Source organism: Filicampus tigris, chromosome 8 (assembly GCF_054856515.1).
Source record: "Filicampus tigris isolate MCC_2025a chromosome 8, RoL_Ftig_1.0, whole genome shotgun sequence".
Lineage (NCBI taxonomy): Eukaryota > Metazoa > Chordata > Actinopteri > Syngnathiformes > Syngnathidae > Filicampus > Filicampus tigris.
The window spans coordinates 4,206,884-4,229,402 of NC_141224.1; the positions used below are offsets into that span (position 1 = coordinate 4,206,884).

The following is a 22,519-nucleotide window of genomic DNA, read 5'->3' on the forward strand; positions in this document are numbered from 1 at the left end:
CTAGAACAAATTACTGCATATCTGACTGATGTCAATGCGAAATGTCGGTCAAAATTGCACCACTGTATTAAAAAAACAACCAAAAAAAAAAAAAGAGTGTCGCAAAGACATCTTGTGAGAGCGCTTGAGAATTTCCTTTTTCCGTTTGATGCCACGGATCACATCCGCATCCACAACTCCGACTACAAACAATGAAGGAATGTTAAATCTCACAACCCCTGTGAACTTTGCCGGGGGAGCGTTGCGTCGGAGCCGTCGAAAGTAGTTCATCACTATGCGGCCGATGCGGTTTGATGAAAAGTGCGAAGAGATTCATATCAACTCCTCCGCGCCGCTTTCGTCTCTCTGGGAGAACACCTCGTTTTGGGTCGTAACCTCCTACGCATCCTTCGGAAGACTTTGGATTCCACGTGTCCGCAGCTCATCTTTTGGATGTGGCCGTAGAAGCTTGAATATACATGACCCGCTCTGTGGTTTCTTCTTCCTTGGACGCGCCACGGCATGAATTTTGCCCATCGCCTCCTGATTTACGGAGGATAGCATCCGGGCGTGAGGTGTGACGGACGCATGAGGTGAAGAATAGAGCGGTTGTCCGCTGCCCTCCCCTCAATGAAGGCGCCCGGCCGCGTTCTTACACTCCTCCGCTTGGGGTCAAAGTTGAAGGCTGACAATATAAGCTCATCGGCACAAGCGGCACTTCCCGTTGAGGCGCTTGGCCGCCTTCTAAATATTAATGCGGTCCACCCCTACTTTGTAAAGATGTACAAAATAACCGCTGTGTGACAGGAGTGGAGTGACTGTCCTTTGTGTGGGTCAATGACAAATAACAGTGGCTGAGAAGCTGCCATGCGTGCTGAGAGTCAAATTTAGGGGGTAAATTCTCCTTTTGAGGTGCACAGCACAGTCGATGTCTTGAATATTTTATTTATATATATATATATATATATATATATATATATATATATATATATATATATATATATATATATATATATATATATAAAACAGTTGGGTTAAAAACAACCCAATTTGGGGTAAAAAATGTACCGGTCCACTACTTGGGTCAATTTGACCCAACTTTCTGGGTTGTTTATACAGAAAGCTACCGAGAAAATGGGTAGTTTTGTACAAAAGAACCCCAAAAAGTTGTCTGTTTTGTCCAAAACAACGCAAGAGGGTTGGTCAAATTGACCCAATTAGTGGATCGGTACATTTTTGACTACAGGTAGTGATTGAGTAATGACATCTACCTGAAAATGTTTATACAGGTAATTGCCTATATTAATAGTTGAAAGCATAAATGTAGCACAAACTACGATCAAAATATCTTTTGAACAATTTTGAAAAATACCATAATGGTGCAACCATTCAATATTGTGATTTAATATGCAAATATTTATTTCCCATGTATGTTTTTTAACAAACAAGCATTAAATCCATATGTATTACAATTAACAATATCAGATGTACAAAGTATTTGTATTGTATTGTATTCATGTTCAAAATGGTCAAACGTGGTGAGCTCACTGAAATTGAAAGAGTCTGTGTTCAAGCTCTGGGTGAAGCATATCACTTTTTAAAATGGCCCGGAATAATGAAAAGTTCCGATTTGGGGAGGAAATCAAGGAGTGTAACCGAGTCCCTGACTGATTCAGTCAATGGACTATTGTGCTGATCAACTTAAAAAAAAAAAAAAAAAAAACATTTGGAAGAAATTTGAAGAAAACCCAAATGTTTTGTGTGTCCAGATTGTCTGAAAAAATCAATAACTAAATCCCCTCAAAGCTCAATAAAAAGCAAAGTCATTTCTTCTGACTCAGAGATTGCTTCCATATTTGCCTCTTGTGCTGTTATGACCAAAATCCCCACATTTAAACCAGTCGAATGCTGTTTTTTTTCCCCCCCGTCATGGTATTAAACCGCCAACGCGCTTAACACTTGATTCCATCTGATGTAAAATGACACCCGACTCGCCATGAATCAACTTCCAATTACTGCGCTGCAAACTTTGGACGCTCTCCAAGATCACAAGAGTCGCCCTCAGACACCTGCCAGGCGCGTCTGCATTCGGGTGAAGCCGTGCGATCGACCCCCCCCCCCCACCACCACCACCACCACCCCTTTCACCGCACACACACTCACTTAATAGAATTCCCACAACTGAGACAGTGAGAGTGTGAGAGGTGAAACCGGGGGCGAGCTCACAGCTGCTTACCTCCACTAAACTCTCACACCTGCAAAGACGGAGGCAACCTGTCACATTGCCACAAAAATGAAATAATAACAGCTGATGCAAGACAGCGGTAATGGCCAGCATGGACGAGGTCTATTGTGTTTCAATAGTGGCGATCCAATTAATGTAATGCTAGCGTTCCTTGCCAGTTGCAGAATAGAAAGAAACGCAATTACTAGAAACAATCCGCAGTCCAAAAAGCGAACTGAGCACTTTCGTGAACACATGGAGACTTCTTTGAACTACTACTATAATAAGAGTGTCCTTTGCAAGTTATTCACGAAAGCCATCACCTTGCAGTACGGAAAGAAACACAATGAATAAAAATAATCCACAAAAAAAGTTGGCAAACTCCGTCACACACAGGCGCGAGTGAGCTTGCAACATGCTGAATATAAAAAGTCCCCCCCCACCCCCAGTGTTTGAATGTCAGGTTTTTGTGATATTAAAGATAAAGAGAACAAAGATAAATCAATTCAAAACGGTTTGCCCTCCACCTAACGACCTGTACAACTCAATTGGGGGGGAAAAAAACACGCACACCCACACAACACCATTTTCCCGCATGTGCTTCAGATATTTTGTTCCAATGAAACCAAGGATGATTTTTTGCTCATTATACTGAGAATTATATTTGGTGCAACTACGACACGGCTTATCCCCAAAAAGAACACCAGAGCGACAGTCAAGCATAGGCATGGCAGCGTCCGGTTGCTTTTCTTCAGACGGAAATGAGGTCAAATGAATTATGAACATTTGATGATAATCATCAATAATCATTGACGAGACAGACACAGAAATACTTAGAAAAACAAAACAAAACAACAAAAAAACGAACCAACAAGACATCCGCCACAACACGTGAATTCATTTCTACCTGATGCAAGCAGTAATTTCATTGCCAAGACCCCCCAGTGTATCCCACATGACACCATTTGATCCACAAAAAAAAAAAAGATTTACAGTATTTCAGAGGATAAAAAATACATTTCATAGTGTATTTCATAGACAAAACTGGAGGGATTTTGCTTTCAAAAAAGAAAGAAAAAAAAAAGTAGTTCAGCTCCAAAGCTCAGCGTAGCGAGTATTTGAGGCTCAATTTGTCAAGTTCACTTTCTGCAGAGTGACAGCGAATATTACCCTGGTGAGCAGCCAGCCTCGACGCACAGACAAGCCGGAACGTCTGCGCGCTTGTGTGTGTGCGCGTTCCAAAGCCGGTGAGTGTATTTATGGGGAAGTGGGAACCTCCGCAGAAGGTCTACTTACACCAAGCAGCCCGGTCTGAAGAGTATTTTTAAAACCGAGTGATAGACCAGCACAGCGAGACAAAAAAATTCATTAACTGACATTCAAGGGTAGTGTGTTGACCCCCCCCCCCCCCCCCCAAAAAAAAATCACATAATGTAAGATTCATGTATTTAAAGATCATTATAGCTGGCTAACTATTCACACACACAACCAGCCACTGTCAATCACGCAGTCGCCACGGACACTCGCATAGAAAAATTGAGTTGAGTTCATGTTAGGATGACATCACCAAAATCGTACAAAACTTTGGAGTACGGACCGATCACCAAAAGATTCACTCTGTGCCTTGTTTGACTTTTTTTTTTGGGGTGGGGGGGGGGCCGTACGTGAAAAACACAGCGCTGCATATTGTCAAACGCAAAACTCTCCCAATAGTGTATAGATACGCTCATGTATACTTCTACAATCACCATTGTATTAAAAATAGAAATGCAGATTTATGATTTAGCTCCTAGGCTCTGCACCCAAGTCCATTATAGGGGGAGCCAGTCAGACTTAATTGACTGCATTTCCAGCAGTGGATGCCCTCTGTCACCTGCAGTGTGTGCGCCTTTGTATGCGCGTGTACCTGTCCGGCCAAAGCCCTAAAACTAGGCCTGCTTTTTTTTTTTCTTTTCTGTGCGCACGCGCGTGCGCGTGTGCGTGTGCGTTTAATAATGCATGGCCCCGAGCCAGGACGGGCCCTTTGATAAAGTACGGCTCTGCAGCACATGCATAAGCAGCTAGCAGCCATATGCACAAAGCGGAAATTGATGGTGGGGATAAAGTCTATACTACCGCGCGTGGGCAAGTGCGCACGTATGTGTGTGTGCGTGTGTGTGTGTGTAATAGAGAATGAGCATGAGAGGGATTTATGGATCGTATCAATGTCCCGTCTTTGATCAGGTGGCCATTTTACAGGAGAAGTCACAGCATGTAGCCTTGTTGAACCCTCATGTTACGCTGTTATCCCGCAGGACAAATTGATGCACTTTAAAAGATCTAACAGTGTATAAAATGTTAAAATGGATGATTATTACCATCATCATTGTTATTGATACTTTTATTGTCATTATTACTGTTGTCATTCATTTACTGGCTAGGCACGCATCCATTACAGACAGAGTATGAATAGCTCAAATGAAAATATTTTTAAAAAAATAACATCTATATAAATTGCTTGATGGCTAAATAGTCATTAACATCTTTCTAAAAAAAAAAAAAAAAAAAAAAAACTATTTAAAAAAAAATGTTAATCTTATGGATGGCTAAACATGCACGTATTGTTTTAAAGAAATATATTGCCCTTTTTAAATTTCCTCTCTTGATTGCATGTATTTCATTGTTTTCATTGTTTATCAATGGCTAAATATGAAGCCATTGAAGTCATTTGAAAGGTATGAAAATCGAAACCAAAATGCATTTCGAAAATGTTTACAATTTTAAATTTATTACCTCACTTCATTTCCCTCTATTTACATATCCTTTTACATGTATAGACCCATGAACGTTACTGGTGTAGAAGCAAACATAAGGGCTTAATTAGCTGAAAGTGTACGAGTGGATAACTATGGAAACGTTACGCAGTGTGTGCGTGTGTGTTTGTATGTTGGTCATGATTGTCTCTAGTCAAGTGCAGGGGTGCGCGTGTGTGTTACCTCCTCTCGCTGTGTTTGAGCTGTCAGTCAAATTCAAAGGGGTCACGGGTCATTGTGTTGAGGTACAAAGGTCGCCACCCCCCTCTCACCGTGTGCTTCTGTCAAAGGGGGAAAAAAAAAAAAATTCTTTCACCAACAAGCTGCGAGTGAGCAAGCATATAAGCATAATAACCACGTATGACCCCTTCCCGAAACCCTTTTGAATTACAAGTTCTCATATTCGAACTTTTTCCCCTATACTTCCTGTTCTGTTCTGGAAAATTCAGCCCACGCAGCCAGTTTTACTTGGTAACATGAAATTTGGTAGACAGGCCCGTCATGAAAAAGTCTCGATAAGACATGTTTGGAAAGACATAGGAAGTTGGCTATTTTGGAGTCAAGTTTGATGACTCGCCATCAAACATGAAGGCAATCATTCAGCTCCACAAGGTCAGTGCTAGTGTGACTATGCAAAATTAAATTTGGTGGGCATTTCTAATATCATGAGTAGACAGACCAAAAAAGACTCAAGATGCCTGAAAAGCATTTTGGTCTGGAGAAGCCATTCGAGAGTCATCGTGGCTACTCCTAGGGATGCTCCAAAGAAGAACACCGACAGATTTGTCCTGCCGCCAAATTTTCACACAATTCTCAACTCAACTTTAGAGCACTTTAAAAACAACCACAGCTGCATACAAAGTACTGTACATGAAGTACAAAAAATCAAACAAATGAAAACAAGGACGATTTAAAGATTTAAAGACAAATAGAAGAATCTTGAAATGAACTCGAAAATCTACAGGGAGCGAGTGAGGGGAGGCCAAGAATTGGAGTCATGTGCTCCCTCCTACGAGCTCCAGTTAGGAGGAGAGCAGCAGTATTTTGGACCTACTGGAGACGCTTGGGGGAGGACTGGCTCACTCCAAATGAAAGTGCATTACAGTAATCCATCTGAGGCATGGATTACCGTTTTTAAGTACTGCAGTGAAAAGAGAGAAAATTCGTCAGAAAATCCACCCACTTCCAAACTTAAAGTACCTTATACAAGATAGACGGGCAACTCAAATCTGTGAAGAATTGGAGTTTTTGCCATTGCTTATGGGCAGAGCATGGCAGCAAAATGTGACGACTCACCATAAAAACCTGAAATTCAAATACATCCTCTCCAAAATTCAGCCCCCCAAGCGAGTTTCGCTTTGTGACATGAAATTTGTCAGGCATTTTTATGAGCAGACACACAAATCAGTCTCAAGAAAACATGCCCGTTGTTAAGAGCTTTAATGATGACCCTTTTTTTTTTTTTTATCTCATTACCCATTCTTGATCCTGTATTTCTTGATCTATGTTTTGATCTGACATCATTGTCTATCATAGTTTTCATCTTTGCATATGGGCGGAGCATGGCGGCAAAGTCCAATGACTTGCTCTTAAAAACGTTAAAGCAGACAAAATCTACAGTCGCCCCCGACTCGTACAAATGCAAACATACAATAATCGATTGTTCGATTTCTTTCAAACGTCATAATTTTGACAAGTGAACCACGAAAACAACATTTTTGCCTGATGCTTTACCGTACATATCAACACAGACACCTCCGGCCAACATAAATGACCATTCTACTCTCTTTAAACTAGCCATGACCTTTTCACGTCGATTCTAAAAAGTTCCAATAATTACAGCCCTAATTTTTTGACATCTTCTCAATTGTCTGTAACACAAAACTTTTTAAGTGGGCTGGCACGTGATTGTGTTTTCATCTTCCGCCCACCATCCTGACCCCATCTCCTCCCTTCATCCACCCACTCCCTCCCTCTCTTGCATACCCGCCTCCCCCCCTTTTCACCCAGTCATAAAGAACAGACATTCAGATATACAGGGGTGCAGAATAAGAAGCCCCCCCCCCCCCCCCATTTCTTTTTGTTGCAGCTTTAATTTACTTTGTGCATTAATATTTCAGGGCCCTCTGCAGGCTCAGTGAGGGAGCCGGTGGGAGCTACAGCGCGTGTGCATCGAGTGTGTATGTGTGTGTCACATTCCAGCTGTAGGAAGGGAAGCGAGAGGATAAATATTTTAGAGAGCCTTATTGGAGACCCCCGTTTCATCTCCACAGAACCACCGTGGCACGGGCATCCCACCTTGATACTCCAACCTGGATACTCAAGTCTCTGAAGCATCTCCCATATTTCTATTTATTTATTTTTTTTGTAACTTTTTTCAAAACAAAGGCTTTCCGACATCAAATTAGTAATCAATGCACCGAGACACAGCCTCTCTCGCTGTGCTATGATTGATGACACAACTTAAAACAAATGTCAAATAGCCAAGGTTAACAGGAAGCTTAAGTCAGTGGTTGGCCAAGTGATTGATGCTATGTGTGGTTCTCATTCTTCTGCACATCATCTGATAAGTTCTTACTAATGGCTTGCGGCGACATGCGGCGTATGGGACACAGGCACAATGATCCAAAGGGGCCCAATTTAAAAGACGGGTCGACATTCTGATTATCATGCGCAGTTTTGATTGACAGGGTCACAGAAGTATTAGCGAGCAAATGAATGGCGAATGCGTCGCCGTTTAGTATTGTCTAAGTTTGAGCGTTACTTGCCATTGGACACAAATTCTAACTAATCTCCATGATGTCAGAATTATTCTCACTTTGCTAAATGGAATTTGGCCGATACTTGTATCATCAGTAGACCAGAAAAATGTCTGAAGAAACAATGTTCGAAAAAGACGCAGAAAGTCATTTCGGGTTAATGTTGGCCATTTTCTTTGGTTCTGGAAATGTTTTCCTGTTGATGGCAAATTTGGGTTATGTCTCAGCTACTAGACATTTGGATGACACTAAATTCTGTTTACTTTTCATTAGTCATTACCCCACAGGGTTAAAACTTGACCAAACATCATGTGCCTGATATAGAACTCTGGAAAAAAATTAAGAGACAACTGCAAAGTTGCCAGTTTCTCTGATTTATGGGTACATATGTTTAAGTAAAATGAACTGTTGTGTTTTATTCAATCAACTACTGACAACATAACTCACCAATACAAATATTTAACTGAAAAAATGGTCAAAATATGCAAAAAGGTCCTTTTAATTTTTTTTTATTTTTTTTTTTTAGTTACAGTAATACATGTCACTTACTTTCATTTAAAGAAGCCTTTATGCTGCAAAATGTGAAGGTTCTGAGTGCGGAAAGACATACAAGCAATTTGGGATGGTGAGGACGGGGGGTCGCTTGGAATTGGATTTTCAAGCCAGAAGAGGATGGGGAGGATGCAAAACGGGGTGTTTATCACAGACCAGTGGCTCTGCAAGTGAGGGGTCTCCTGGCCATTGCATCAGGGGCGCGCGGCGGGACGCCATATTGAAATGAGGTTCACCCCCCACCCCCCAACTCCCTCAAGGCACCGAGCCACTCCCGTGTTTGTGTTTTTAGTGTGCGCTCGCCGATTGCCTCCGCTCCCCCGCTACTCCTTTCCCCGCCCCTTGCCTCCGATTGGTCATCGGCTTCTTGATTTGCCTCTTCATTTAAAAAGCACAAAATGCCTACTGAGATCCAATATGGGCTTGAGGCAGGGGGGCGCCAGCGGGCCCCCAGCAGGGGTGCAAAACACTAGATGAAGACGAGAAGTAGGAGGAGGCGGAAAGAAAGGGAAAGAGATGCAAAATATTTTCTTTTGGTGGTGCCCACCTTGACCCCGCAGGGGGCAAACGCAACCCAGAGCGTGCACGCACGCCACTTCCTTTGGATGACCACCAAAGAAACGGCAGAAGCTCTAAAAAGCCAAAGAGAGGCAACTTCTAAAAGTTGTCCTGCGGGTTTGAGGAGTCCAAAGGCTAAGAAAAAAACCCACTTTGTATCAAAACGCTAAAGGAAAAGTTGACTAGCCCCGAGTCCTATGACATGTTTTATGCATGGCCGCTGCGTTTCACATCAACAAAGAGTGGAAGAGGGGTAAAAGGTGAGTAGCGCACTGGCAGAGGGCAAAGAGGTGGGGAGGGGTGACGACAGTTGAGAGGAACAACACTGAGAGTAAACACTTTCGGTCCGAACGGGAATTATCTGGGAGCTGCTATGGTGGAGCGCACGCAGGCAACAGCTTTTTTTTCATTTTTACGAAATGTTATTCGCGTTGTCACCACCGTTAAAGGGGAGTTTGCAGTTTCAAAAATAATAGCTAATCACTTTTTGTCTTATTTGTTAAAACTGTCGATCCGGCCTGATAGTAGTACATTAGGAAAGTCAAATTGTGAGAAAAACGTCCCTCTCTGGCCCCGTCTTGTACCTGCTGATATGATATTTAAGGCGCGAAGCTACTATTTTAAGGTTAGCGCTGACAACACTGCGCTTGTTTGAACCAGACGCATTTTTCGGAAAAATTCAGACCTTCAAGCTAATTTCAGTTAGCAACATGCAATTTGGTAGGCATGTCTACCAGTCCTTCAACTTGATGAACTTGCCCTTGAGTTTTCGTCTCATTTCGACCAAATTCGAAGCACTAGAACGACACAAAATGGTGGGCCGTTTTAGTTTTTGTCATTACGTGCGGGTGGAGCAGGACAGCAAAGCTTGATGACTTGCCATAAAACACGAAACTTATAACTACACAAATCCTGCACCTTGTTCTTTGCCTTGTGTATGGAAAGAATGGGAATATCATCGCTTTTCCACAGGTAGGCTGGATGTAGAATGCCGAGCAAAACAACTTTACACCTAATTCTAATTACAAGCACATGATGATGGGATTCTTTTAATCACCTTGACTGTACAGCTCTTCAAAAAAAAAAAAATACAATTAAGTAAAATATTAGTTGCAGAAAGTGTTTCGCAAAAAACAAAAACAAACAAGACAGTGGTGTAAGTTGATCATATGGTAACAATAAAGAACACAAAGCAGCTAGCAAGCGGGAACACTTGAAGCAGCCTCTTCTCTGATCTTCCTCTTTTATCTGCTTATGGGCTCATATGAAAAACCCTCTCACACTACGCCACGCTAATTGCACATTGCAAAAAAAAAAAAAAAAAAAAAACAGAATCAAAGGGAGCTGCAACCAACTTTTCCCATATGCTACGAAACAATATAAACTAAAAGCTGGGATTCAAAATAAAATTCCATTTCCCCCCGGAAAGTTACTGTATTTTCTTTCATTCCTCGCCCGCGACATTCCTCGCCAGATTGCTTATTGCGCGCCTTTACCTCGTCGACTGTTTATTTTCCTTGTGAATATTTAAAGGGCGGACGTATCGAAAAAGCAGCGCGTTTAGAGACGTGCTGTCCCAAAACACGGCAATCAGAGGAGGCCGTGTATGCAAAGAAGGCGACGCCGGTGGGGGCCGGGGGCCCCCCTTCGCTCGCCGCGTTTGACGGAGTACCTTTCACGCTTGAATACATTAGGTGAACCTGTGGAATGGGAGCAAATGAATGCCCGCTCACTCCCCCGGCGGCCCGCCGCCATGGAAAACAACGATTCATCGCCATTACATTTTTCATTATACGTTGCCGTGAAAGCGCCTTCCCCAGCCCACCATGCACCACAAATACCACATATAGTGCTTACTTATGCAATGCATTGTGTTCAAACACCTTGACCCTAAAGCTAGACATACATGCAAGCCTAAGTGCCAAATTACGATTTAGTGCCTATGTCCCATTTTTTGTCTATTTACATGCACATTTCACTGTTTGAATTCACTGAACTCTCGAACAATGCACACAACGCACACAAAATGCAGGAAAACAACAACTACAGAAGGGTAAGCAACATTTTCTGTTGAGTTACAGTTTTTTTTTTTTTTTAATGGTTGTGTTAACCTGTAATCTTTAAAAAGATACGAGTCAGGATTTAGAATCGTAATTTTAACAGTGCTAGCATTATAACAGCTAGCACGCTAAGTATCTACGTGGACCCCATAATGTTGATTTGGCGCCAAAGTTAGGTTGAATGCTAATATGATAACAGTTAATATGCTAACATAGCAAGATAGCAACCAGAGTACCGAAAAAAAAAAGTCAAACTGTGGAGGATTTAATTTAATTTAATCTTGCCTTGCCATTGGGTCCTGTTTTCTGAGATGTGTTGAGAATTGTGCAAATACTAAACCTCTCACAGATGGTACGCAGACCAACAAATACACAAAGCATACGGCAGATTGATTATGATTTTAAATCATATACCTTAGACGAGTACTACTTCAAAAGAACGTTGATAAAATGCTAACGTGCTAATTGGTTTGTATGCTAAAATATACCAAGGTAGCAGGTCGAAAAGGATTTAACTTAATGTCCTGTGGTCGATTACTACTTAAAATGAGAAAAGCTTGGATGCTAACACGCTAACAGTCGTTATGCTGATGTAGCAAGATATCAACCTGCGTACAGAAAGAGCAAAATAAGATCCATTCAGATGAATAAAGTGGATAAAGTTAGGAGGTGCGGTAAAGGGGCGCAAGAAGGACGTTTATCCTTCCTTAAGCCCTCCTGATTGGGGAGTGCCGACCCGGGACGCTGGGTCACTGCGTAGGCTCCTTATCATAATGTAGGCCGTGTTGTCTTCTCCATTACACCTCGGCCATTCAATTAGCCCCCATTACCATAGTAATAGAGCGCTGCGTCGCCAGGGTCGGGGCTGACAAGGGGAAGAGGAGAACGGGTCGGAGCCACGGAAAGAACGCCAAGTGTCATTATGACTGCGGGCGCGTTTGCGTCGCCTTCCATTTGGACAGACCAAGGTCAGCCGAGGCGACTTGTGGTAGGTGGAATCGCGCAAGATGAAGAAGACTTGAAGGACGACGCTCAAAGGCTGACACCCATGCTGAGAACTTCAAGGACTCGCTGCCTTGAAGATGACAAATTTCAAAGTGCATCTTTAATGCCACCCCAGTACGGCGACAGTGTGATAGATGCGGTGACCTTGCAGGACAAATGCGAGCAATTCATTGTGGAAATTAAAGGAGAAAGCAAAGCAAAAGACAAACAAGCAAATAAATGCGTGGTTCTTTTTTTCTCGCCAAGACATCAGCAGTGACTTGTAAAAGAGATGAATAGCGACGTATGCTGCGGTAAAAGGCCGTTTTATTGCTATATAGGACGCGGAGGAGGTTTTTAAGATTCTGCTAATTTGGTACAAAATCCTACTAAAACATTGCTGGCTTTGGACGGAATCCATGTACCTCCAAATACCTTGACGGAGACGGCGTGAGTCTTTCAGTTACTTGCGCATTAGGGGCTCATTCGGAAATAATCTCCCAGCTCGTACTGGTTCACTGTGACCGTTTCGGAAACTTAGAGCGTTGCTATAATTTGTCGTTCGGCTATTCAGAGTGCACCAAAAACGGCGCTGGGCACCAAGCGCTCCGGCCTTGGACACGGTATTCGGAAAATATTGAGAGTGCTGCGCATTCTACCTCTCCAAAGACACCCACTCTCAGAGTCAATCAGAGCGCCTTAGGGTGGAGTTAGTTAGCTTGCATTTCAGCAATGGTTCGCTCTGTAAAAAAAAAATAAAAAACAAAAAACAAAAACAAATGGGAGGGTAAAAGAAGAAGAAGGTGATTGGAAAAATAAGCCTGGTCCAACTCTTGAAGGAGCAACAGCCACAGCTGAGTGGGGGCTTTGAAACAGGGGAATACAACATGAGATAAGGACTTGCTTTTTCAAGATTTTGAAGCCTCGTGTTATATGCTCCGCAATGTTTTTTAATCACTCAAATGGTCTCTCTGTGGCAGGTGCTCTAATAAACTCGTTATTTGTAATACTTTCAAACATCTCTGGTTTGTATTGTTTTGTAGACAATCCAGCTAAATCCTGACGAGAGTGCGCTCAAGGGTGTGGAGTGCGGTGTGCAAAAACTCGGTGTAACGACCACAGTGGAGGGCTGCTGCATCGTTTGCACTCGCTCCTCGGTTTTGCCCCGCTGCCTTTGGCTGACAACATGGCAGACAGCCTGTTTGAATTATTGAATGGCGAGGATCTGATCTGGCCACGGTGGCGGTGCGTGGGCAATCAATGGCAAATACACGGATGGGTGCCGGTGGGCTCGCCTCCGAGCGCCGACCACATTTGCATACAGCGCCTTGTCATGACACAACAACTTTTTAGCTATGATCTTTTTCTTCATCACAACTTTTTGCGTTTTCCCCGTCGCTTCATTTTTGTTTGCCAGCGTTGCCTGTCGTCGCCACTTGCTGGCATTGCACCCATGGTGCGAGGGGGGTGATGGAGGGGGGGGGGGGCGATGGGATGGAAAGACGAGGGCCAGGAAGAAGAAAGGCGAGGAGACAAGGGAACGCATGCAGATGCAGACGCCCATCTCGTTTACAAATATGCAAATGATGTTGCCTTTGTGATATGCAAATGAGAGATTACAAAGCACTAATTAGGGTCAAAAGAACTGCTCACGTCAATTAGGGGAGAATGAAACAACGATCCCCTCCTCCGGTCCATCCAACCCTTGCCATGGATATCCTTGGCTTTTGTTTTTTTTCCAAAATGGAGACATGAAAAAGACAAATAATGAGAGACGTGTACAAGGGGCGGGACAAGAAAAGCAGCGTGCACCCTTCTCGAGGGCGCAAGGGTCCAGGATTGTGTGAGTGGAGGTCCGCATTGGCTTGTTTTGCCAGAATACACTGCTTTAATGTCAACAGAATAGGTTCTTACACTCAAAAAGGTCTGCTTTGAAAGCCATCTTGTCCAATCCCTTTTTAAACTGAACACACTGGGGTATGCATGCCGGGCCACTAGTACCTAGCTAGCTAAGCCTACTACCCAAAAATGCATTTTCCCTTCGGATAGAGAGCTGACGGGCATGTTCTAGAGTGCCTCGTTGTCGGCCGTGAGTGCCCGCAAGTGACACAGAGAATGACAGAAGCGAGAAGCGAGAGGAAATTTGTTTTAAATGTCTGACTTGAAAGCCAGGATGCGGACCAGGGTTTCGGCCTGTCATGGCCGCTTTAGAGTGCCTTGTTGTAGCAAAACAGTGGAATATGTTCCATCCGACGAAGGCCCAAATACCAAAAATACCAGAAAGAGTAGAAGAAGAAGAAGAAGCCGTAGTGATTTTAAAGTCAACAAAACATGGCTCCGTCCATTTCTACGTTAAACGTTAGTGTTATTTCACGTATTTTTCCCGTTTGCGTTAACACTTGATAATGGAGATAGGGACCAGTTCATGTCTTTTGCTCGTTCTGCTTCTACTAGAGAATAGTAACAAATGCGTGTACTGACGCCACAGATATACGCGGCAAAGACGGTTTGTTCCGAAATTTCGGAATAAGTATTTTCATGCGCGCCGATCGGATTATCTATCGACATAAAATCTTGATCTTAATCTGAATAAATGTGTCCGTGTTAATGTAGCCACTCTTCTCTGTGGTTTGTTAAAATTACGGGACATTTCTTTTCACTTTACAGGGATAGTTGATGAAAGCTTACGAAGGTTTTACACGCTGATTTAAACCAAAAAGCCAACATGTTTTATTTGGGATTCAAAAAAAGATACACGCAGTAAAAATGCTGTTGTCATTTACACGTTTGACAATTCTTATCTGGTTTCGTCAGAAGATGGTCTTGAACCCAAAGAAAAATAAGAAATAGGTAGGTCACAAAAAGACTGACGCAAGCTGTATTTTCAAAAATATTTCCCTGTCCCACTGCGTTCCATCATTCCTTCTTTTCTAAGTATGTCCGTCTGGAGTGTGTTATATTTGCATTCTAATGACCCCTCCAGTGGCCCCTGAGGCTGGGCCCTCTGCTCTGCCCAGAGATCAATTAGGGCCAGGGCCCGGCATCTGCTCGCCTTCCATTGTCACCCCTAGCAACTTTCTCTCATTGTCGCTCCCCTCCCGTGTGTCCTTCCCCACCATCTCATCCCGGGCAGTCAACACAGACAGTGGTTCACATCCATCCGGAGTCGCACAATCTAACCCTTCCTCATGCAAATGCGTGCCGCCACATGCCCCGCATAGCTGCTGTCAGTCCCTCCACGAGCCTCGGAGGCGCACTGGAGTGCCGAAGGAAGGATGGAAGGATTACTGCGGTGTTTTCTATTGTCTCTGTCGCCTTGTTGCCAGGCAAAAGCGCACAAAGACAAGGTTGCGAAATGTACATCCTTTTGACACGGGCGCGCGTCTTCATTCAGCTCTGCCCGGCCGCCAATCATACGGATACAAAAGCGCGGCGAATCAAAAGCAGGATAAAGAACTCGACCAAGGATCAAGGGGGCCGCCGCTCATTGTAGCTTCGCATCGCACAGGAGCTTTAGCCTCGGACGGACGAGGCTGCAAGACTGTCTGAGTGTTCCAAGAACAGTTCACTTTTTCTCGCCAAATATTCAACTTTGTTTTCAGGATGTCGGCTACCCGAAAGACACCATTAAACCGCGTGTATAGTCAACCATATGCACTGGAAAAACATGGGCGAATGAAGCCTGGATCTACGGGTACCCGTACGAAAAGGGACGCCTTCATTTCTGTTCGGAGGTGATTACTTTAGAACAAGAGAAGCCAAATGCCGCCGCACACTACAAAAGCGGGCAATCAAATGTTGTAGGCTACGACATTCGGAATCATTGCTAAGGGGTTTGAGAGTTTGTGTTTTTGTATGTAAAATCAAGAGGTGGGCATTCTGCTAGACTGACGGACCGGTCCGTCAGTGTGTCACTGGCGGACGCCTGTCTTGCTGACGATCGACGAACGATGGGACATTTTTTTAAAAATGACGGACTGACGAATGGCGGAAGTGGGTTTTCATCCGTCAGTGTAGTCGTCACTAACCGCGTCCGTCAGTCGCTGTTGGACGAAGGGAAGCATGTATTTTAAAAAGGGGGGTTATATATTCAAAAGAGTGTTTTGTTTGTCTTAATTGGTTAGTGTTAGTTAGCGGGACTGTCACTTTTTGGGGAAACAAAGTAGACCTAAGTTGATGATAAAATTGACATAACAACATACTAATGATATTGATTTCTGAAAAAAATGCAAACAAAAGTAAATGTTATTTGTCGGACTACCGAGTTAAAACCTCAAAGTAGGAGGTTTTCGCAAGTCAGCATCGCCATTGAAGCACACAAGTCCAAATCTTGTGGTGGACATATTTTTTAGAATTGACAGAATGAAATAGAGGCGTTAGTGGGCTGGATCATAACATGCTGTCGGAGAAGGCCGACTGTTCATCAGGTTTCTCCTTGAATCCAAGAGATATCGGAACGCTCCGGGAACGCTTGTTGTCGGGAAGGTTACAGAGGCTGCAGGTGGCCAATAAATCTCTTAGCCAGGAAATCAATGCCAACTACTTTCGGGGCCTATTGTTGCTTTTCACTTCCATCATTAATGACCAAAAACCACAGGAAGTCAAGTTAGGCAGAAGTGATGACATCTGATCGGGACCAGCAAAAACAGACCCCTCGAAATGTATTGGATTGACTTTCAAACACAAACGCTGTCCCAAACATTCGCGTGTTGCCTCGAAGCATCCCTAAAAGTCGCTAAATGTCACTTACGACAGATTTCCGCCAACATTCACCAGAAAGGTTGTCGAATCCAACATCCGCTGCCATCGCAAACATTCGCCGCTAATTTCATGTGGGCACAGCACGGCATGAAAATTTGATCATCGTTTTGTGGTTCTGCCCCGACAAAGCAAAAGCCTGCCAAAATATCCCTTCGCTGCTTGTGATGCTTGCCATCAAAGTAACGGCGAAACATGTCCTCCTGCTTTCAGACCACACATCACACATCTTGTCTCGCGGTGCCGACGACGCCGTTCGTTGGAGATGAGGGACAGATTTAGTGAGGCAATAATGGGGATATTTTATAGCGTGTGCCTTCCCCCCCCTCACCCCCCGCCTGCACGTCGCATGCAAATGCGCACGCACAGCACGTCGCGCCGTCGGTATATACACGGCGAAAGACATTTGTATTTATGCCTCTGTCACTTATGTCACAACACCGGTTGACTTTAAGCGCTGACGCGCGAAGGGCTCGCAAACAAAGTAGGTTTCCCCTCCTCGGTCGTCGCCGGCTTCTCCGTGCCCCCGCGTGGGCCCCTGAGCCTGCCCGGGACGGAGGTGGAGGAGGCCAGCCGCCCTCCGACAATCCTCCCCCCCCACCCCCACCCCACACCAAACCGGGGCCCGGGGACTCGACCCCTGCAGCCTCCCCTCTCGTCTCTGCGCCGAGGCTCCCTTTGCTCTCTTCAGCAGCTGTCAATCAAGAGACAGATGGACAGTGGAGGGGGACACAGCTGAGGTGTTAATGTGGGAGCAAAGCAATGTGTTTAACTCGGATTTTCAACTTACGTTTGGTTATGCAATTTGACTGCATTTCAGCTGTGTTTTGGGTCAAAGTTTGAAAATTGAGACTGTTTGTTGTGCTGCTAACTTTGTTGTTGACTAAGTTAGGATATCAAATAACTTCACTTTATGATAGCTCAATGGAACCTTTTTCCCGTGCCTTTTACCAAAGTGACTTCATTGGCTAATACGTTATGGATTTACAGTAAGAGTCGAACCTGACCTGATGATTATATTCGTACCTTTAATGGCTTTTGTTGTTGTCGCCTTTTCCTAACATGACTTTCTTCAGGGTTCTGATTGGCTACAATTTCCATGTTCACAAGTTCACCATAAAGCTCCACTTTTTTGTTGAAGTTAAACATTTTCTTTTTTTTTAGACCTAGTATGTAATCTTTCAATCTATCTTCATCCTACAAATCCACATTTTTCTGCCTTTTTTGGAGCTGATTGTCTACAGGCTTCTGATTGGCTGATACGGCCTGACAGTTTGGTGGTTAGAAACTGGAGTGAAGAAAAAAAGTGTTTAAATAATTGTGTAATTGTGTTCAAATATTGGTTTATTTTTCATAAAGTGACTTCGGAAGGAATATTTGATTCTATTTGTTATTGCGCCTTCTCCAGAAATGACTTTCTTCAGGCTTCTGATAGGTCCAAAAATTGTGTTCTGAATTGTTTCATTTTAATGTATTTCAACCTGTGCTGCAGTTTTTTTTGTTGTTACTATCGTGAATGTCATATTGTCATTGTCATATTGTGTATAATGTCTTATTTATACGGGGGGTGTGGGGGGGTTCCAGCTTTACTAAAATAGTCCAAACATACAGTAAATATTGTGCCTTTTGCAGATGTCCCTTTCTTCAGGTTTCTGATGGGCCACTTTTTAACACGTTTTAGTGAATGGTGAACAATTGGATCGCCCACATTTGGACCAAGGTGCGTTCGGCGTGATTGTCAATTACCCTATGATATTGCTAGGGAAGCTTGTTTTTCTTTAATTCAGTCACTCTGAGTTTGTCTTGACTTCCAATTGGCTAACATAGCATCACATTTCAATGTTACAGCGCCACCTTTTGGTTTGACATGCGCTGTAACTTGTAAGGTGATTTTTTTTTGGGGGGCGTTTTTTTATTCCGACCTAAAGTAATATTTTGTTGAAATACCGGGCGAATGTGCGAACGTGGCTCTAATCTTTGGGAACAAAGTGAGTTCTTCGGTTATCATTTTCAGCCCGAGATATAATATTTCTTCTACTCAGATCGCATACCTGCAGCCATACAAAGGTTTTTTTTTTTGTTTGAGAAATATAAGAATTATCTCGTGATTCCTCGTGGCTCCATTAGAATCTCAGAATCTTGCGGAGACTACAGGATGTCCTCAGGACCAAGCAAATGAGAGCTTCGGAGACAAACATCTGCACCCGCCCTGCTCCCTTCCTCATAGAAGTGAAGTCATTGTGCCTATTACTGGACTTTGGAGCCCTGCTGATCACTGCCATTGATCCCTGCCTGAGCAGTCAATTAGATCAATGGAGCATCTTTAGGCCTGCTTAGCCATGTGTCAACTGTCACGCCGCCGTCCGCTTCAATTGTGCCGCCAGCGCACAGATGGCGAGCACGGACACAGTCGGCTGCGGACAGCGTTGCAATCATTCGAAAGCGATCCACAGAAGAAAAAAAAAAAAAAAAGAGATAGTGAGGATTGTAAAGGGGGGAAAAGGTGGCGTTCACGCTTCAGCAATCATGAATTTGTAATAAGGGATTTGTTGCATCGCATAAATGTTTAAGCACGTTTTATACTTTAAGCTGCACTTGCATTGCGACCTTATTTGAAGGTAGATTTGTCGAATTAAAAATCAAACATTAAAGACAATTCCAGCTCATTAACATGAACTATTTACCACTTTTAGCCTTACAATGCTTCAGGGTGTAAAAATCTCTTATTTACTAATAAATGTGTTTGCCCATAAAACCTTGCGAGGAAGGTTGCTAGCACCGGAAATCTACTTAAGCAAACATTTTCACATAATACCTTTTCTAAGATTATTTACATAATATGTTTCTACCAAAACGGAATCCAATGCTCTTTGTGACATTTCCTTCTGCAATACATTTTTAACAAAATGGGCTAACTTGAATGTATGTAACTTAACTACTTTTGCATGTTGCCGTTTCAAAAAAAAAAAAACATCCAGACTTTCAATCTTGAGGCTGCGAAATGCCACAGGGCTTCTGCAAAGTGAAAAGGAGTCACACTTCTCAGACAGTTCAAGAGTCCAAGAGAGTTAAGAGATTTGTTGTCAAGGATTCCCCCATCTGTGGTCCCTTCTCAAGGTTTTTCGCTTTTCCCCAGATGTTTTTTTTTGGGAGTTTTTCCTTGCCCTCCTGGCAGTTAAGATCAGGGGATGTCGTGTATATGATTTGGTGCATATGTGAAGCCCTTTGAGACTTTCCTGTGATTAATTAAGGGCTATATAAATACATTTGACTGGACTTGTTCTCAAGCTATTTTCATCACTTTAAATTGATTAATAATGCACAAAAATAACAGGCAAAGTCGGGACAGAGCAATAGTATTGATCTGTGGAAAAACGTGAAATTGACCACATTTGGGCATACAGAGTTTGGGCCTGACAGCCACAAAATTTAATTGGCCTTTACGACTTTTGAGACTGATACCAGGATTTAAGGCCTCGTTTTGGGACAACAAAAAAAAAAAAAACATTTCCAAACATCTGCTGATGCGGCCATGTTTTATATCATGAAGCAGCAGGCTGGTGTGCAAATGCCAACAGTGGCGTCTTGCTACCTTGTGACCTCACAAACACACATTTTGGACCCCCTCCCAACGGCGGCCTATGTCAAGACCCTGGGAGACTGAACCTCCACACACCTCTTTCCCCTAACCCCCCTCCGCCATGGACCATTGTTTACTTTCACTCTCCTCCATGGCCCTGCTGGTCCGAGGAGGGGGCCGAATCGTTACATTATTGTCTGGTCCTCCCCATGCGTACCCCCCCACCCCGACCCGGCCTGACCCCATTCACAGAGCTCAAAAGCACCATCTGTATCAGCCAACAGTCAGAGAGGGAGGGATGGGATGGGATGGGATGGGGGGGGTGAAGAAAAGGGGATGGAGGGTTGTTGGAGGTGTTGCGCCGTGAGTCGGAAAGTATCTGTCAGACACTTTTAACGGTGTGAAGGCTTCCCTGCTGATTCTCCTCCTTCAAACATTCTGCTTATTGATTCCCCCCCCCCCACTCTTTTAATCCACTATGTCGTATTTCGCCTGGTCTTCAACTTCTAGTCCCCCCTGACCCGCTTCCCTGCTTGTCCACCGCCCGCCCTCTCCCCTCCTTCCTTCTCGTAATACATCCTTCATCAGGCTTGTAGTGTTTTTTAGCGAGAGCATTCCAGGGCCTCTTGTATGGGCGCATGTGCGAGGAAGGCGGATTTTTCCCATGGGGCCGCAGGTGAAAACTGGGACTCGGGCTCAGTCCGCCAAGGGACGCCATCTGTCCCCCGTCTCTGCACTTGCTAGAGGGGACCCCCGTCTCTCCCTCCTACTTTCCCCTCCATCCATCCGTCCGTCCGTCCATGCGCGCGGCCCTCTGTCCAGCCACTCGTCATCCCCTCCCTCCTTACCCAGGAATGCCTCTTTTCCCTCCCTCCGCATCACCAATAAATCATCCACATATGACACCAAGCGGCAAAAAAAAAAAAAAAAAAAAAAAATTAAATTATCATACAATTTGGCAGGAAGAGAACGAGGCATACCATTTTAATTGGCCCGGCCGCGACCTCTAATTATGCGTAGCGCAGTGTATGCGTTTGATATTTCAGTGGGGAGGAAGTCAAGCGAGCGTGACATTTTCCAGAAGATAAAGCAGCAATTACTTAGATTTGCTTAACAAATCGCCCCAACATTAGTGCGACAATAGCGCGTGACGTCACAGCAGCATGACTGGAGGACGTTACACCAGAGGTGGGCAACTTTTTCTTTCAAGATCATCTGTTTTAGTCTACGCTGGGGGGAAAAAAAATGGGTGAACTCAAAATTTCAAGGCAACAAACTTCAATCAAATTTTAAGTTGGGCAATTCAACTAAATATTTGAAGTTTTGGCTTTCCTGCATTTCACAACAAAGAAATGAGTTCATAGTCTACAGTTTGCTGCCCTTTGTATTGGCCCAATAACTTACAGCAAACAACTTACTTACTTTGTTGCGCTAACTACAATTATCGCTGTAATGTCGATAATTTATCTTTTAAAGTAGTTCACACTTTAATGACTGTTTTAGCCCCCCAAAAGTTGTGTTTTCATACAGTGTAGTTTTGTATTTTACACTTTTTGGCGTTAATCTTTTTTATTTCCTTTTACTGTTATTTTACTTAATGCTTTTACAGTGCTATTTATTTCACTGTAATATTCTCTAAGTATTTTTAATTTGTGTTTTTGCTCATTTTACATTTTATTAGTATTTTTTACATCTGTATTTACTTACTTTACTGTAATATTTAGTATTTTTAATCATTTCATTTTACAACTTTTTTTGAATCTTATGAATTTATTGTATTCTTTATTTTAGTACATTTATTTTAATCGTAAAATAATTATAATGTATTAGTATTGTTGGAATTTTTAGTGGGTGACTAGGGCGTAAGCTCAATTATTAGTTCACAAAAAACAACTATTTACTCAATGCGTGTCCGTTTTATTTTTCAAGAAGTCATCCAATGGAAATAACTCACACAAGTTGATGGAATTTGCTCCTATATTTCTTCAATCTCTGGAATACAATCATACAAAATCAGATCTGGCATACTTTTCATATCTCGCAACACTTACACCCGTGAAATAATTATTAAATATAATAATAATAACATTAAATATGTTTTTAGGAATAGACTTCTGTCTCTTGTTGTGATGATCAGTAAACTATGTTCCGGTTTTTTAATGTTGGTCACAACGGACAATAATTTTCTAGGTTGTGCGTGCTGTAAAAACGTTGCGTTTTGTGCTTGATGGAAAGTATCCCCAAAAAGTTTTAGTTCATTTGCCAATAACCAG

The 22,519-nt window shown here is 43.2% G+C and overlaps 1 long non-coding RNA gene across 1 annotated transcript in view; it reads right to left on the reverse strand.

Annotated features, from left to right (window-relative positions):
• Window positions 1-5,177: 5,177 nt before the first annotated feature.
• LOC147143109 (uncharacterized) overlaps window positions 5,178-22,519 on the reverse strand; it is a 202,933-nt gene continuing 185,591 nt past the window's right edge. Inside the window, exon 4 of the long non-coding RNA XR_015087931.1 lies at window positions 5,178-5,276. This is a non-coding gene — a long non-coding RNA (uncharacterized LOC147143109). The remainder of the gene's footprint in view (window positions 5,277-22,519) is intronic.